Genomic DNA, 20,036 nt, shown 5'->3' on the forward strand with positions numbered 1-20,036 from the left:
AACCATTTGCCTAAACATTTTGTGAATTCATTGTTTCTAATTGCTGAGTAGTATTCCATTGTGTAAATATACCACATTTTCTGTATCCATTCCTCCTTTGAGGGAGATCTGGGTTCTTTCCAGCTTCTGGCTATTATAAATAGGCTGCTATGAATATAATGGAGCATGTGTCTTTATTGCATGCCGGGGAATCCTTTGGGTATAGGCCCAGGAGAGGTATAGCAGGGTCCTCTGGAAGTGTCATGTCCAGTTTTCTGAGGAACCGCCAGACTGATTTCCAAAGTTGTTGTACTATCTTACAGCCCCACCAGCAGTGGAGGAGTGTTCCTCTTTCTCTACATCCTCACCAACACGTGCTATCTCCTGAGTTTTTGGCCTTAGCCATTCTGACTGGTGTAAGGTGAAATCTCAGGGTTGTTTTGATTTGCATTTCCCTAATGACTAATGATGTTGAGCACTTCTTAAGGTGCCTCTCAGCCATACGAATTTCTTTAGGTGAAAATTCTTTGTTTAGATCTGTACCCCATTTTTAATAGGGTTATTTGGTTCCCTGGGGTCTAACTTCTTGAGTTTTTTTTATATATTGGATATTAGCCCTCTATCAGATGTAGGGTTGGTAAAGATCCTTTCCCAATTTGTTGGTTTCCGTTTTTGTCCTTCTAACAGTGTCCTTTGCCTTACAGAAACTTTGTGATTTTATGAGGTTCCATTTGTCAGTTCTTGATCTTAGAGCATAAGCTATTGGTGTTCTGTTCAGGAACTTTTCCCCTGTGCCCATGTCCTCAAAGGTCTTCCCCAGTTTCTTTTCTATTAGTTTCAGTGTGTCTGGTTTTACATGGAGGTCCTTGATCCACTTGGAGTGGAGTTAGTACATGGAGATAAGAATGGATCAATTCACATTCTTCTGCATGCTGACCTCCAATTGAACCAGCACCATTTCTTGAAAAGGCTATCTTTTTTCCCACTGGATGTTTTTGGCTCCTTTGTCGAAGATCAAGTGACCATAGGTGTGTGGGTTCATTTCTGGATCTTCAATTCTATTCCATTGGTCCACTTGTCTGTCACTGTGCCAATACCATGCAGTTTTTAATACTATTGCTCTGTAGTATTGCTTGAAGTCAGGGATACTGATTCCCCCAGAATTTCTTTTGTTGTTGAGAATAGTTTTAGCTATCCTGGGTTTTTTGTTATTCCAGATGAATTTGAGAATTGCTTTTTCTAACTCTGTGAAGAACTGAGTTGGGATTTTGATGGGGATTGCATTGAATCTGTAGATTGCTTTTGGCAAGATGGCCATTTTAACTATATTAATCCTGCCGATCCACTAGCATGGCAGATTTTTCCATTTTCTGAGATCTTCTTCGATTTCCTTCTTCAGAGACCTGAAGTTCTTGTCATATAGATCTTTCACTTGTTTTGTTAGAGTCACACCAAGATACTTTATATTGTTTGTGGCTATTGTAAAGGGTGTCATTTCCCTGACTTCTTTCTCAGCCTGCTTATCCTTTGAGTATAGGAAGGCAACTGATTTGCTAGAGTTGATTTTATAACCAGCCACTTTGCTGAAGTTGTTTATCAGCTGTAGGAGTTCTCTGGTGGAGGTTTTCGGGTCACTTAAGTAGACTATCATGTCATCTGCAAATAGTGATAATTTGAATTCTTCCTTTCCAGTTTGTATCCCCTTGACCTCCTTATGTTGTCTAATTGCTCTAGCTAGAACTTCAAGTGCTATATTGAAAAGATATGGAGAGAGAGGACAGCCTTGTCTAGTCCCTGATTTCAGTGGGATTGCTTCAAGTTTCTCTCCGTTTACTTTGATGTTGGCTACCGGTTTGCTCTATATTGCTTTAACTATGTTTCGGTATGGGCCTTGAATTCCTGTTCTCTCCAAGACTTTTAGCATGAAAGGATGCTGAATTTTGTCAAATGTTTTTTCTGCATCTAATGAGATGATCATATGTTTTTTTTCTTTGAGTTTGTTTATGTAGTGGATTGCATTGATGGATTTCCTTATATTGAACCATCCCTGCATTGGATTATATTTTGGTGGTGTTTGTTTGCTTGTTTGCTTGCTTGTTTGTTTATTTGGGGGCAAAGTAGGAAGCCTTCAAAAACATTTGAATGGCAAAATTATTTCACTTGGTTAATATATATTTGTTGAATGACTTTGAACTGATCACTCCGTGAGTTCACAGGGCACAATTATGAACACATTCTGACACTTGCTGTGTTGTGTTCTTGTAAGGAAAGGCAATTAATCAACAAATAAGTGAGAATAATATTTATACTATTGAATAGAAGAATGTACTACAGGAAAAAAGTAAAGTGGGCTGGGACAAGGATCATTCAAAAACAGTTTCAGAGAAGAATGTCATGATCTCTAGGTGTACAAAGGATGCTTACCTCTGAAGAGGTTCTTCTTAGTCTCAGAGGCAAGGTGGAGATGAGGTGTCAGGAAGCTACTGAAATGTTCAGGCAAAAGGAGTTTTCAAAATTGGGGTATAGGAGAATGTGTAGGGAGTTTTCATATATATATTTTTTACATATGACCTGCTGGATCTGAAGTAGAGTGAAAACCAAGAGAGCAACCATGAAAGAAATATGAGTTACCAATGGAAATGAAGAGATCATCATCAATGGCCCATTTTATCTCTTGGAAAATTTTGAAGGTCACTGGGTCCCAAATCTGGTACCTATTGGCATGGCTTCCCGTGTCATTTTTTAATCACTATATTTTTCTCAGATTAAATAGAAATGGCTGAAAACGAAAGGGTTGTCAGCATGACAGCTTTCTAGAATTTTATTGTTGACTATGTTGGATGAAGTTGGAAGTTGGATGACTTTATCACTGTTTTCAGTCCCAGAGAGGAGTCCTTGCCCTCAAATGAAGTTTTCACTCTATTCACAATGAACCATAAGCCAGTTCTGCAACTGGAAGTTTAGAAAGGATTTAATCCTTGGTTTGTTCAAGAGTTCTGTGTTTTCATTTTTAAACGTTCATATAAAATAATCACATTGTCCTCTGATCCTACTGGGTGATGAATATGAGTCTGTATGGTACATGAGAAAGGATTAAAGGAGAGAAAGATTAGTAGAGAAGAAGGAAATGAAAGAAACAAGGAAAGAACAAAGGGATTGGTAGACAACAAGGAGAAAGCATGGTCAGGATGATAATTCCTGTGTACTCTAGAATTACCCCAAGGTCAAGTGGAGAACTCACCTGCATCTCCCTACAGCATTGTTTCTACTAGTGACTCAGACAGAGAATGCTTGCATCTTATAGAGTGAAATGAGAAGTTTCTTGATAGTAACGCAATTATAGCTTCTTCCATGCACATAGAAGGAATTTCCAGGAACCCCTGGGGTCTCTGAGATGGGGTTTGGTTGTCACTGGGTACCCTGTCTTGCTTAAAACAAGCTCTTGACAACCCTGCCCGAAGAGAAAGTTATATGAGAATGGATATTCCTTATAGATGTTTATGTTAGAAAGCACACCAGTTCCATTGCACGTGGGAATAGTTGAATGTCTTCTATCATATTATTTCAAATGCTTAAAGCATATAATGGACTTAAAGGGTTCTGATATTAAAGGGTGATTTGAGGACTTGAAGGCAGAGAGTTGCTGTCCATGTGTTGGAGTAGGGTCTCAACCACCCTGAAAGCAAATTTTGTTTATATTATAATTCTGAGTTGATGAGGATTCATAACATGTCACATGACCTACCTGACTTAAACTCCTTTTCCCATACCCTTGCCTTGATTTGGGGCTAAGTGCATAGTATTTTATTGTTGTTTGTTGTTTGTTCATTTTACTTTGTTTTGTATTTAATGTACAACTAATTGTAAGTCTCTTCACTATAATCCTAATTTTTATAGCTTAAATTTCTTAAAATAACTCTTACTTTGATATATTTTTTTCTTTTGATCATCTTTTATGTCTTTTTGCCTTAGCCTCGGAGGACTCAGTTTTCCACCTGCTGATATCTGTCACTTTTAGTGAGCTACTCAGGCATCCTGTCACAAAGGTTCCCCCCCCCCTTTTTTATGGAGATCTTTTTATGACTTCCTCCCTCTATTTGAAGAACAGGTCAAGCAAATTATAAAACTCAACACTTATTCAAAAGAACTACAAATAATATAGTAAAACAGGCTAGTGCATGATTCCCTTGACAGCAGGCAGGAGGGGGATATGATAGAGAAATGTTTCCACAGCCTAATTGGGAATTCACATCCATTTTCCATAAACCACCTTCAAGACAGACGGAAATGTACTTCTCTTCTGCCTGAGCATCAGCCATGGATGGATACCTGTCTTATTTTGCACTTTTTCTTTCTTTTATCTTGTGTCCTAGTCTCCCGTCTTCCCTCTTAGTCTTCATTCCCTGACTTCCTTAATAGCTTACACATCAGTCTTTGCCTTGTGATGAAATTCTCCAGGAGGTTGTAATTGTGGGTTTTATTTTTAATCCTGAAATTATGGCATAATGCCAGGTACACATATTTGAATTAATAATTAATGTGATCTAATAAATTAAAAAGAAATAAAGTTAACAAAAAAAAGGGAAGACACACCTGAAAATCTTTATAATTGTTTAGCAATGTAATTGCTTTAAATTTTCATTCTGGTCTGATTGGTCTTATTGACAATGGTTAAACTTGTAGAAAAAATATAAACTTTGCCCCTGCACATAATTTTTGCATTTTGATAATTTTTCATAATTTTCCCCTTTGAATTCTAACTATATGCATTTGTATAGTATACCCCTAAACTCAAGTGTTTATATAATATATGGCACATATTAATATATAAATAGGTTATATATACATAATAAAAAGTTATTTCTTAGTCTCCACGTTTATGCTGTGGCACTGACTCCTGTGTAGCACTATAATAAGTAAAAATTAAAGTTAAAAGAAACATGATCGTCTATTTTGGCAGTCCAGAACCATGATATCCCTAAAATATGTTAATTTTTCCCAAAAAATATGATTTATTTGCTAAGAGACAAAGTGCTGAAAAACTTAAAATCTGGGTCAGGGTGATGGATCAATGGGTAAAGTAGCTTTCCACCAAAGTTAATAGCTTGGGTTTGATCCCCAAAATCTATATGCTTAAAAAAGAGAATAGACTTCCCTAAATTGTCTAGTCCCTGATTTTAGTGGGATTGCTTCAACTTTCTCTCCATTTAGTTTGATGTTGGCTATTGGTTTGCTGTATATTGCTTTTACTATGTTTAGATATGGGCCTTGAATTCCTGTCCTTTCCAAGACTTTTAGCATGAAAGTGTGCTGAATTTTGTCAAATGCTTTTTCAGGATCTAATGAAATGATCATGTGGCTTTTTTCTTTGAGTTTGTTTATGTAGTGGATAGCATTTATAGATTTCCTTATATTGAAACATCCCTGTATCCCTGGGATGAAGCCTACTTGATCATGGTAGATGATCGTTTTGATGTGTTCTTGGATTCGGTGGGCAAGAATTTTATTGAGTATTTTTGCATCAATATTCATAAGGGAACTTGGCCTGAAATTCTCTTTCTTAGTTGGATCTTTGTGTGGTTTTGGTATCAGCGTAATAGTAGCTTCGTAAAAGGAATTGGGTAGTGTTCCTTCTGTTTCTATTTGGTGGAATAGTTTGAAGAGTATTGGTGTTAAGTCTTCTTTGAAGGTCTGAGAGAATTCTGCACTGAAACCATCTGGTCCTGTGCTTTTTTTGGTCGGAAGGCTATCTATGACCCCTTCTATTTCTTTAGGGGTTATGGGTCTGTTTAGATGGTCTATTTGATCCTGGTTTAATTTTAGCAATTGGTATCTGTCTAAGAAAATGTCCATTTCCTCTAGATTCTCCAGTTGTGTTGAGTACAGGTTTTTGTAGTAGGATTTGATTTTTTGAATTTCCTCCATTTCTGTTTTAATATCTCCCTTTTCATTTCTAATTTTGTTAATTTGGATACTTTCTCTGTGCCCTTTGGTTAGTCTGGCTAAGGGTTTATCTATCTTGTTGATTTTTTTCAAAGAACCAGCTTTTGGTTTTGTTGATTCTGTAACTTTGGTGTTTGCATTATGCATGTGTACACATGCGCTCTAGCATTAAACACACACACACATACACACACAGTAAAATAAATAAATAAATGTAAATTATACCCTTAAATTCTACTATTAGCCAAAAGCCCTCTATCATATTTTCATTTATTAACATTTGAATTACTAGTCTCTCCTGGCTCCGTAACCATGGTAAAGGTAGTGAGGCATTTTAACCAACAGCATCATCAAGACCCTAGGATGGTCTCCCTACTGCAACAGTTACCCTGGAGCAACTCTCTAAGGTCTTCACTTGTGTGTCCTGTGAAAACAAGGAAAGAAATAGCTAAGAATACTGGCAAACCATTTGCTCAACTACTTATGTGGTTGTCTTTAAGACCTTGTGATTGACAGTGACCTGCTTCTCCTCTGCCTTTGAAAGCCAAGGATGACCTGCTGGGTCACCATAACAATGAACTAATCAGCTTATCAAGACCTGAATACCAAGCCAAGACTAACACAGAAGATGGGGTTACAATGATAGAATTGCTTGGCTGTATGGAACATCTGTAACAGATAAAATGGATTGCTGTGTTCTTGGAGACTTAACTTGGCTAAAGATTAAGGACCCATAGAACAATTGTTTGAAAAGTAAAAGTCTGAGTGAATGAACCAAGCCTTCTGTGCCCACATTTTCTCATTCCTTTTTTCTTCCTCCATCTCTCTATCATCACACCCACACTATGTGATGTGTGGTGAGCTCCTTGGTGAGTAAGAGGAGCAGGATAAAGAGTCCTCCCCTCAAAGCTATTCCTCATGCTCCAAGGCTCCAATGCAACACCTTCATTGAAGTCCTTCTGAACCATGAACAACAGTGTAGGATTTCCTGAAAAATGAAGTAGCTGCCAGATGTTGTTAAAATTTCCAGATCTGTGGGGGTGTTGGGGTGGGAGGGGGAGGTGTCTTCTCTCCAGAGAGTGCATTCAGCTGAAGGGAGCTAGTTTCCCTGTGACCATCTTCAAGTTCTGAAACATCTGGATGGTATCTGCAGTGTTGTGGTGCTAAGTGCCCCTTATTCATCATAAAAAGGAACTTACCACATTATAAACTGAAGACAGCTCTCCTTTGTGGCCAGACCTAAAAGACACAGATTAAAGGAAGTGACTTTTATCTCCTCAGTTGCTGGCCTGCCCATTGGGGACACCACATACAAGTGAATTCAGAACTGCGAGTGGACAGAAAGTTGCCCTTACCCAAGAAAAACAACTGTGATAAGACTCCAACCTCAGAAATGACAAACCTGGGGCCTTGAAAAAGGAGAAAAGGCCCTTTCTGTTGCTTCCGATACTGTGTTAACATTCCTTCATGGAGAAAGACAACTTCTGAACACAACAGGTTTTGTTTGTTTGTTTTTTGTTTTTTTTTTTTTAACCCAGAAAACAGGTTGAATAATTGCTCAGCTATGGGCTAAGAGCCTGGATTTTATATGTGACTTACCATCCATAGGCTTAGGAAGCTGAGCGGGCTATTCGAACATATTACATGCTATGAAGAAATTAAATTCAGCTTCGTTGCATTTACTTTATCCTTTCCTCGAACAGTTCATGCTCCACATATATCTTCAAGGAGGCAAGAACATTTCTAAAATTTCAAAATAAGTTCACATCCAAATACACCAAAGATCACTTGAATACACAGCATGCTTTCAGCTTTCTTAACGCTCCAAGGGAAAAAAATAAATAAATGTACCTTTTCTTCTTTCTTCTCTAGTCTGAAATTTAGGACATTGCCTTCTATTTTGTAATATTTTTAAAAAACATATTCTGTAATAAAGAATTACTTTGCAAGGACCTATAGTATAAACTTTGTTTTGAAGGGTATTCTGAAAATAGGAGGTTAAATGAAAGAATTAACCATTTACTTTGTCAATAAAATTGTAGATCATTATCCCTTGAGGGAAAAAATAATTCTAGCTTAAATCACTAATAAATTAAGAAATAATGAGGGTCTCTGTCTCCCAGTGACTAAAACCAGGAACACCAGCAGCTACTAGAGCTGCAGAAAAAATCTGCTGGCAACTGGAACATGCATGGCTGTTTGAAAGTCAAAAAGAATTTACTAAGCAGAAAGTAGAAACTAGACATCGAAATAGTGAGAGATCATCTGATGACCATGTGGCTAAACTCAACTGTGCAGCTAGAGGAGAACATAGACTCACTCATGCCAGTACAGAGTATAATGTACACAGCCCCATCCTAGATACTCTTGATGAAATTGTTTACTTGAGTATAGTTGAGTCTTTTTTCATACTTAACACCTACCTTGTAGGAATAGAAAATATGAGGAGACACTGAAATGTGTTAAACTCTCAAAAACAAGGAACCTATCAAATCAAACAACAGTAATGAAATATATTGTTTTCAATATCTTGTTTTTAAGGTTTGAAGGACCATGATTTGCAAAGACTAAAGAAATGAAATTTATCAAAAGCATATCCAGAAAAATTTGTTCTGTTGTGAGAGTGTCACCTAAACCAGACACCTGTAGGCATGCCAATGGGGGAAATCCCACAAGGTCTTACTCCAACATGAAGAGCTAGACACTAAGTGGTTGTTCAGAGTCAGGGGAATCATCAGTCTTCTCCAGGCAGGGCCCCTGATCAGTGACACAGTCCCAGGAGGTCAGCCTTTTTTCCCATGCACATATGGGCAACACTAAATAGATTTAACAATCTATGTTTATATATACATACCCATCTGAATACATATGTATGCAGACATACACATCAGTGATAATAATTTTTAAAGAAGAGGAGCTCATTAACTTGAGAGGGAGTAGAAGGGAACATGAGAGGCATTGTAAGGGAAGAAGCAGGAGTGAGATGTTATAAATACAGTACTCATGTATGAGAGTCCCAAAAGAATAAAAATGTTTAAATTAAAAAGAATTCTAAAAGCATCTAGAGTACATCTGAGAAGAGCTGAATGTGGATTTACTGTCAGATGTTAAGGAATCACGGATCACACTTTTCAGCATTGTGGTTCCATGGAAGAACACCCTTAATTTTAGAGGTGTTAAAGTATTCAGGACTGAGATTTTCTTTAAGCAACTTCAAATAGTTCAGTATTGAACAGGAAATTTAAGAGTTTCTCAACCTCTTTTTGTTTGTTTGTTTGTTTGTTGTTTTACAAACAAATTGACTTAAAACATTGGCCTCTACATGTTTGATCCCAGCATCTCAAACTGACTCTTACTGTCTAATGTGACACCCATAAATGTCTTTAGACATTACTAAATATCCCCAGAAATTATTCCAATGGAGAACTAAAGCAAAACAATGTATACTTAAATAATACTAAGAATTGAGGGAGATGGGTGCCTTCACTGTTGGTAGGCATATTAGTTATCAAGGTGCTAGCTGTTCAACTCTCTAAAAACGAGAAATTTTCTGATGAAGATATATTGGGGAGGAAATGATGCTTTGGTTTCATTTTCTGAGATTGCTAAATGGGCTGAGATAACAAGGGATTTTTAGTTTTCTAGCCCTTTCTCTTGATGGTCAGCAAGGATTGGGGACCAATAGATAGAATGGGTTTTAAAATATCATCAGTGTTGCAGTATGAAATATAAAACAAAAATGAAATACAATTTTATTTAATTATTTTTTTCCTTTTGGTTTTTTGAGACAGGGTTTCTCTGTGTAGTCCTGGCTCTCCTGGAACTCACTCTGTAGACCAGGATGGCCTCGAACTCAGAAATCCACCTGCCTCTGCCTCCCAAGTGCTGGAATTACAGGTGTATGCCACCACGCCTAGCTTAATATTATTTAATTCATATTTCATGTACATTAAACAAAAGAATGTTTCTGACCAACTTATACCTATGAACAATGTAGGATTGAGAGCATTAGGGATGTGATCTCACCATGTCCCATCAGGATTACCTGACTCTACCTAGGCCTGCAGAATCAGAACCAGAATTTAGTAAAATCAAATTAGATAACTGTCACAGAACATATCCCATGGTGGCCAAGCTACTTGTTTCTTTAGGGGGATTTATTCTATCACTATAAGTTAAAAGCAAAGCCTGCTATGAAGTGAAACAGGGAAGAGATGAGTAAATAGAGGTATGCTAAGTTCTTATTTAATCTAATTATTGCTTTAGTATTATACAACAGAATCTCAAATTTGCTACCATGTCCCCCCTCCCTCCTCCACTCTTCCTGTTTCCCACTTCCATCCTATTTTCCTTTATTTCTTCCTTCCAAAACTTAATTTATTTGTTTCCTCTAGAAAGATAACTCTTTCTTTAATTAATTAGTTAATTTTCCATTGATTATCAAAGATACGCTTAATCACTTTATGTCTCAAAATTACCAAAACTGCTATTTCTTTATTCCTATAAATAATCTCTAATTGAAACCAGTGAATTATCTACTTCTGTGAATTTTTCAAAACCTAAAAGACTAAAGAATTGACTTGCTAAAGTACACCAAAAGAACGGAGAGCATTTGCTTTTGTACTACTTAATGCAAAGGAGCAAGGTTTAGCTCTTCTGCTTTGCATTCAAAGACTTGTTTTCTTCTAGTTAAGTGACTTCCAGGTTTGCCTGTTAGGAAATGCCTTCTCTGGGCACCAATCTCTATCTGTCCTGGTAGTTGAGGCAGAAACAAAGGCCAAGAAGATGACTGCTTTCAAGCTCTCCACTCTTCACACACAGACACACACACAGACACACACACACACACACACACACACACACAAGCTTTAAGACATACTTTCTATTCCTGCCTCCTTTGCTCTGTTAAGTGTTTCAAGAGATGAAATATTCATTGCATCCCTTTGACTACTTAGAGCACAACAGGCTTCTCGTTAGGAAATATTTTTGGTAACTCTAACAATTTTTTTCCGTGTACAATTCCATCTAATTATCCTGTACTACAACCATTTAGAGACCCAAGCCAGCCCTTCTTCTCTGTCGCTACACCCTCCAAATATAGCTTTTGGAGTTAGTGTCAGTTCTCATAACCACTCTTAGTCATAGCCCAGGTGCCTAAGAAGAGTAGAAAGCACCTGTCAAATGCATCAACAATAGAAACCCTGAGTAGGTGAAATCCTTCTCTTTTCCCTCCTACTTCTCATCTGAAAGTTGAGGGGGAGAAGAATTTTCTGGATTTTTCAAGTAGAAAGTCATTTACCTTTTCCATTGGCACACAGTATTTAGCATCTGTTCTGCTCTTCTTTTTCAGGATTTAGAGAATGTTCAAGTCAAAGGAGCATTGTTTGCCTGTAGACCCTATACTGTTCCTTCTTACTTTCCAAGGAATAGTATCTCTGGGATCAGCTAATTACTGTTAGAAGCATTCAAAATCCACATTATGAGCTAAGCATGGCTGCTTGCAGTGAATAATCAGTTAATGTCCACTGTTTGTGGAGAGTTATTGTTGCTTCCATCCCCCACCCCAACTAACTCACTATCCTGTTTGGCTACTTTAAGAAAAGGAAGGCCTTCTAGTTTTAAAGGGTTAATTTTCTTTTAGCATAGAAAGAAATCCAAATGATGCAAAGAAAAAAAATTAACAGAAGTAAACATTTAAATCTTCTGGTTGGAAAAGGCTGTGTAGTTAATTAAAAAAAGAGGAAACCACCACTGGTTTGCATGAGAATTTGTGGGAAGGCTGCCCATTGTTAAATTAGGATCATCCATTCATTGCTGAATTTGATTTCAGCACACTCCTTGCTTTAGTTCTTCAGTGGGAACGATGCCAGTTTTGAGATTTACAGCCTTCCCCATCTGCTCTTGCCAACACATGGATCTCGGGAAGGTGTTCCATGGTGTTTAAGATGTTTTCAATAAGAAAAACCTGTCTGTGGGGTAAGTTCACTTTTCGTCCTCGCCTTTTAACTTTCATTTGGCTATGAACTTGGCTTCTTTGTTCTTTCATGACTAATATTACCATCTGTGACATTACATATCAACATAGCAATGTAACTAACATATTAAGCACAGGGAAACTCAGAATGCTTGAGTTCATCCAAGCATTTGTTGCTTAAAGTCCCAGGCCTGCTTTCTAGCCACCTAAAGGGCTGCCCAAGTTTCTGGCGACCTAATAGAACATAATTATTCAAAACACTTTTGTCTCATTAGAATGGAAACCACAAAACCTTTGGCATAGCAATGCTTTTGGTAAGATGTCATTTTGCCTCCTAACAATAGCTTTTCTAGCATCAGCTTCAAAGGAAAAAAGGGCCCTTGGCATTATCCTTGCTCCCTGTAAGAAGCTGCTACTGACAGAGTCATTTTGCTTCCTTTTAACAAATGAGCTCAGAAAAGTTTCTGTGTGGATTCTGTGTCTGTGCACCGAGGGTCACACAGCTGGTCCAAGTGGACGTGAGTGGGGAACAATACAGCACATCATGCACATGCACAGAAGAAAGATGCTCTAAGCAAAGATACAATTTAAGTAACTATTACAATGGATTTGTCAAGTACTTGGGCTCCTGTATAAGATAGATAGATAGATAGATAGATAGATAGATAGATAGATAGATAGATAGATAGATAGATAGATAGATAGATACATACATACATACATACATACATACATACATAAATACATACATATATGTGTGTGTATGTGTGTATATTACATATACATGCACATGCACATACACATACACATACAACTACATATATGACAACAAAGTGTAAAGTTTCTGAACACAATGTGTTCTACCTTACTCATAGTCATATACCTACTTTTCTTACTTACATGGTTAAATCTAATAAAGAAAACCAGTTTCAGTTTTTACACTGAACCTTTCCATGAGTTTAAAATGTATCCTGACTTCAACTGGATTTTGCTAAGGCAGAATCCTTAGGCTAAAATGCCCTGTTTCACATGGACATCAATATGCAAGCACAGGCACTGCTTTGTAACTGAGTTTACTGGTTTAAATTTTGCTTTACTTTTTTAGTTGTAAAGGAGACCATGACTGGAAAAGGTGGTTTCACCTTGGAATAGCATTCAGGCAGAGAATTATAAATGACATTGATTATAGAAGCAGTTGCATTGCATGCTGTTTGAATCAGCTCAGGATGCTATAATAAAATACCCATGCACTATGTAGTTTAAACAATGGAGAAGACAGTGAAAATCTAAGATTAAGATGCTAGTGGACCCAGTTTCCAGGAAGGGTTGCATTCTGTGTCCTCACATTGTAGGGAGGGAGAAAGACCTCTTTTCTGGTTGCTCTGCCATAATAGATGAGTTATAAGTAGCAGCATCATTGGGAGAGTGTTTATAACTTCATCTCAGTTTGGCTCTCTCTTAGAGACCTAAACTTCAAATACCAACCCATTTGCTTAATAACGTAATGCAGGAAGCTTAGAGACTCCAGATTTATAATGGAACATGCATAAAGTGTCAGTCTAGACAATGACAGTGACAACAACTGATAGGACTCAACTCTCCCTGAGAAGGACAGATTTATTATATACGTAACATTTTCTGCAACTTCACTAAATAGTGTCAGTGTTTTCTGTTGAATGTTTTAAAAGTAGATTTAATTTCAATTATGAACCACTGTGTGATGTAATGTATATCTAAAAAAAAAAAAAGGGACAGAAATAACAGTTTACATCCCACCCAAAGAGTATTGTTGGGTTTCATTTTGGAAACTCATACAAACATATACGTGTGTGAATATTTAAGTATATGTGTATATATTCATATATGTGTATATACATATAACTATATACATATATTTTTGAGAATTCTATGCAACATGTTTTTATTTCTACCACCCACCCATCTCTTCACTCTTCCCAGATTCACACGCTCTTTCCATGTCTCACAACTTTGTGCTCTTTCCTTCCTCCAAGGGTGACTTATGTTGCTCAAATATTCTTGGATATGTCATCTCCTACAGAGTATGGTTAATTTTTGGCGGGGAAGGGGCTACACAGTTAGAAAACTACCTGCACTTTCCCAACAGCTAAAGGTGAAATCCTATGCCCACCTCCCCTCTCCATGCTAAGATTTGTTGTGGCTTAGGTTTGCTATCTTGTGTTTGGTACGGGCTTAGGTTTGATACTGTCACAACACTATGAGTTTGTATGTGCAGCTACCCTCCTGTTTTCAGAAGTTATTGTCTCCTTGTAGCCTTCTACCTCCTCTGGCTTTTACATTCCTTCTATCCCTTTCCTCTTCAACGATCTCTGAGCATTTGGAGGAATGGTTGCAATACACACACACACACATACACACACACACACACACACTATATATATATATAATTTAAGACTGAGAATTCTAGAGTCTTTAATTTTCCTATGTAGTTGTGGCTTTGTGTTTTAATTTCCATCTACTGAAAATAGAAGATTCTCTGATGCATTAGTGTACAGGGTATAGGTGTACTAATCAATCCTTAGCAGTCAATATAATACTATGCTCATTTAGCAGAATAATAGTAATAGGTTCTCTTCTAGTGTCAATGATCTATCTACCCAAAGGGTTTTGGATCAATAATGATATCAGGTGTGGGTCTCATCTTGTGGAGAACAGCCTAGATGTCCATTAACTGATTGATATTGAAAATGTGGTACATTTATACAGTGAAATATCACTCAGCTTTTAAGAAAATGAAATTAAGCTGGGCATGGCAGCACATGCCCAGCACTCAGGAGACAGAGGCAGGTGGATCTCTGTGAGTCCAAGTCCTGATCTACAAAGCAAGCTCTAGGACAACCAAGCCATGGATACATAGAGAAACCCTGTCTTTAAAAAAAATTTTTTTAAAGAAAAGAAAAGAGAAAGTAAATTATGAAATTTGCAAGTAAATGGACGGAGCTGGAAACAATCATTATTAATGAGATAATTCAGATTCAGAAAACAAACATCTCGCGTTTTTTCCTCACTTGTGAATGCTAGCTAGAAGTTAGATGTCAATCCTGAGGTATGTGTGTTTCATTTGGAATACCCATAGAGGTCAGTAAATTACTAATAAAGAGCAATATGGAGGGCCTTCCAAGGGAAGAAAAACAAAATGCTCTAGAATAAAGGGATAAAGGTAATGGAAAAACAGAGTTAGATTGGAGTGGGAGAGGGAAAGGTCAGGTACAGAAGGAAATATCGGGAGGGATGAATTACCACTAAGGAATTTTCATAAAAGTCATATTGAAACCTATGTAGCCCTGTGTGTATGAGTGTGTGTGTGTGTGTGTGTGTGTGTGTGTGTGTGTGATATAATGAGCCAATATTGCCCCTACTAAACATCACAGGCTAACAAAGAAAAAGTCTAGTGCCAAGAATGGATTACTTCTTTTGGAGTTGTTGGCCATTGAAATCCCATGGATCCCAAAATATTTTTTTAGCCAATGCTCTTGATTACCCTCTGGAACTTTATGGTAAGATGCCATTGCTGAAAATCCCATATGTTATAACATGGAGAAATCAAGATGGTGCAGACCTAGAAGTTTCATCCCTATTTTTGCCTTTAAAAGAAAGAGTCTAAGTTACTTCCCAAGTATAATTTGAGCAATTTTATTAGGGTTATTGTCCCTTCCCCCACAGCATTTAGCTGTGACCTTCCTGGCCTGCAGCCTCCACCCTTCCCCTGGTATTATCTCTGGCCCTTGTTCCATTGGGAACAATACAGCCGCTTTCACCTTAACAACCAAGGCTGCCTCAGGGCAGTCTCACCTGGAGACCAGCAGAAACCTACCTGACTGGAAGCAGGCGACCCGCTGAGAAGAAGAACAAAGGAATTTGCGGCCATTTGGAGTGCAGGGATGTTTTGGGTTTTTTTTTTTAATTGACTTTCTTTTTATTTTTTTTTATTTTTTTTTAGATTTTTTATTTACATTTCAAATGATTTCCCCTTTTCTAGCCCTCCACTCCTCGAAAGTCCCATAAGCCCCCTTTTCTCCCCCTGTCCTCCCACCCACCCCTTCCCACTTCCCCGTTCTGGTTTTACCAAATACTGCTTCACTGAGTCTTTCCAGAACAAGGGGCCACTCCTCCTTTCTTCTTGTACCTCATTTGATGTATGGATTATGTTTGGGGTATTCCAGTTTTCTAGGTTAATATCCACTTATTAGTGAGTGCATACCATGAGTCACCTTTTGAGTCTGGGTTACCTCACTTAGTATGATGTTTTCTAGCTCCATCCATTTGCCTAAGAATTTCATGAATTCATTGTTTCTAATGGCTGAATAGTACTCCATTGTGTAGATATACCACATTTTTTGCATCCACTCTTCTGTTGAGGGATACCTGGGTTCTTTCCAGCATCTGGCAATTATAAATAGGGCTGCTATGAACATAGTAGAGCATGTATCCTTATTACATGGTGGGGAATTTTCTGGGTATATGCCCAGGAGTGGTATAGCAGGATCTTCTGGAAGTGAGGTCAGTCTCTATCTGCAACTGTCGTCTTGACTCAATTCCCTTTCGTCCCCTTCCCGTTTATCCCCAGAATTCTCTTCCAGGTCCCTGGTTCACATGTGTTATCCTTAGTTTGCCAATAGATGCTTAACTGTGGGGAATAGGCTCAGGATAGGGAAGGAAGAAGCTTGGTAGGCCATATTTGCTGATATTTATGATATAGATAGCTGGAGTTAGTCTGCCACCCTGTATTCATAAGATGACATATAATGTAACTTATTACTAGAAAGCACAGTCTTCATGAACTAAGAAAATAGCAAAGTCTAATAATGTAATTAGGCAATAATATGCTTTGAATATTTATTACCTTTGTCTTTAAATAATTCATTTAGTTATAATTTTACATAATGTAATTTTTAATGATAGCTGTGTTAAGCAAGTGACTTACAAAACTCATTTAAGAAGTTTAATTAATTAAGACCTTGTACACCACTGGATAACTATGGCACTGAACACTGGAATCTCCCCCATCCCCACTGCAATAGAAGGCTACCCTAGAAATAAGAGCTGGCTTCCTGTAGAGATCATCTGCCTCACTTCTGGTTTCTCCATTCTTCCCACCATGCAGTTTATACAAAACCTAAAATAAAGAAAAAAGAAAATAAGAAAAGTTTCAGTTCATTTTAAATACTATTAATCATTTATTGATGGTTTTTAAACGTCTAGAACCATTTGAAAAACCAAGAAATATTTATGCATATAGCTGGAAAACAAGTTCATTTTTTTGCATTTCAAATGTCATTTTTTAAACTATTTTTATTTTCTATATGTCATGTTTAATGTTCTCACCACTGTACTTCAAATCTACATTGTACAAAGTGACCAGAAAGTGTGCAACGGTAACTGACCAACCTCTGAGATTGTACCTTTCATACCAGTGTCTTCTTGGGCTCTTTTGATACTAAACATGTTTCTCATTCAAGTGAATTGAAATGTTTCATTTGGGTAGATTCTCAGGAGTCTCATAAACAACAATAACAAAGATATTGCACCAACTTTGTTTAGTAATTCAATGTTTGTTTCTTTCACAGCCAATAATTACTTCGTTGAAGTGAAAATTTCCAAAGATAACTTAATAGTCTTCAAATTCAGCTCTGATCACTCGAGATGAAAATACTCTGCTAAATACAGATAACTTACAATAACATTAACAGTTACTTGTGCATAACATACACCAAGCTTTTTCCTAGACCAGTTTAAAGACAATCCATTAGTACTCTTTGTACAGGTGAAAAATGCTTTTCAATTTTCTTGTCTTTTTATTTTTATTATAAAAGTTGGAAGGGACATTCAAGTTTCAATTCTTCACATTGAACTTAAAAAAAAAAGTCACCATCAGTGTGTGGAGGTAAATAAGCCAAGTTGATTTAAATATTTAAAATTAAGGATTTTTGCACTTGTAATTTTTTACTTTAAGACTTATGTAAGATACTTGCAATAGTCTAGGCCAGTATCAGACATTACTGTGAAGACAGAGAAGTATAATGAAAAGTGCTAGAGACTCTCTGAGTTGCTACTACTGTTATGTTTCAATACATATTTCCCCCAGTCTGGTGGTTTCAACAGCTGGGCCCTCAGTTATCCTATCTGGGGAGCTCTGAAACCTCTGGTAGCTATGGGTCTAGTTAAAATATAGAAGTGGGGCTGGGGACTTCCCTATATATTCTCTCCATTTGCTTCTTGTCTTACTTTCTACTTTCTAATTGCAGCCTCCCCCATGATCTTCCTATAACCATGAATTGAATTGTACCACTATGCCTTCCTTGACACCAGAAACCCAGAACCCTGACTCTGTAAATCCAAATAAAACTTGTCTCTCTTAGGGAGTCTATGTCACTATTTTGGGCATTTAAAGAAAAATAATTATGATGGTTAATTTCAATTGTCAATTTGATGAGATCTATAATTACCTAGGAGATGGGCCTCTGGGATTGTCTGTGGAGTATTATCTTGACTATGTTAATTGAAGTAGGAAGGACCACCCACTGTCTTACCATCCAAAGGCTGGAATTGAGTTGGCTAAAAGAGAGGAAGATATTCAGGCACAGCATTTGTGGGTCTTTGATTACTGATGGCATACGCAATGATACCAGCTACTTCTGCAAGACGCTGATCCTCAGTCAGTGGTACTTACTTCTAGATGCCGGAGTGAGACACTAAGACACAGATTGATGCAAAAGCAAGAAGTTTATTTTTGGAGTCAACCCTCAATCAGTCCCCCAAGTAGAGAGATGAGAAGGTGACCCTGAATGGTTATTACAAACAATTTTTATACATTTTAGGGGCACAGGTTACATCAGCAAGTTTACAGTTCAAACTTACTGGCTAAGCATATTGATCTCTAAATCTGTTAGCTACCAAGTATGACACGAATTTGAACTCTACCTGGGAGTTTCCAGAGGGTCAGGTAACTTTCAGCCAGTACATTCTGAGAATTTTTTACTCAAGTACGTTCCTGTGGGTGGAGAATGGAATTTGGCCCAGCCTTGACCCCAGGCAGGAGGGGGAAGCTGTACTGAGGGTGTGGGACTGGAAAAAGCCCTTAAGGTCCCTTACTTCAAGATCCTGCAACCTTTACTTTATGATAGATAGGAACTGTGAGCCAAAATAAAACATTACTCCCTACTGTCCTTAGGGGATTTTGTCAACCTATTCTCTGAGCAACAAGAAAAGTAAATAAAACAGTAACTAATATTATACCCGAGTTGACTGATTTCCCTAGGATGGAATTCTTACCCTTGACAGTATTGGCATTCAGTACCACATGCTTCTTTGCCATGGAGGACTCTTTTCTGAGCTGGAGGATATGTGTCAGCATCCCATCATACTCACTGAACCCAGTGTTACTTCCCACTCTCGTCATCACAGTCAACGTCATGCTCACCTTACTTCTTCCACCCCTGCTAAAAATCACACCAAAGCCTTAAAGAGAACTCTGTTCCCGTTTATTTGTTCCCCCAAGACAATATGCATAAGACTGTCTCCAATAAACCAAGAGCATTTACATAAGTTTGTAAAAATAAGAGAAAATTATAAATTCATAGTTCAAATATCTATATTGTCTCATTCATTTTAAAATGCTATTTAGGTCAAAGAATATAAAATAGCTATCATAAACAATGTCGATGTCCTATCGTTGAAACTGATAATTTATGAGCATACAACCAGACCCAAATATTTATGCCATCTTTTTTTACAAGCAATCCCTGGCTACTGAATGTAAAGGTGGGTATTACCCAGACGGCCCTGCAACAGCTATAAAATACCTAACTAAATTCAGCAAGCATACGTTTGGAAAGGTGAACACTTTATTTTTTTATTTAACAACTGGCATCATTGTGTGGACAGAAAATAGGAAGTCCCTGGCAATTTCTAGAACATAGGCTTAGATTGATTGATCACAAAACTGTAGAGCAGGCTTCTTCCCTAGGGTGCTATTTTCTAGATGAACTCAGAAGCATGGAAAGCTACACTGAAAGGGTCAGCTTAGGTACTTTGGAAAAATTCCACTGGACCCCTCCCTTAGACCACAGGGAGGAGGGACAAAGAGGCTACCTTTCCAGCC

The sequence above is a fragment of the Apodemus sylvaticus genome, chromosome 14 (assembly GCF_947179515.1).
Source record: "Apodemus sylvaticus chromosome 14, mApoSyl1.1, whole genome shotgun sequence".
Classification (NCBI taxonomy): domain Eukaryota; kingdom Metazoa; phylum Chordata; class Mammalia; order Rodentia; family Muridae; genus Apodemus; species Apodemus sylvaticus.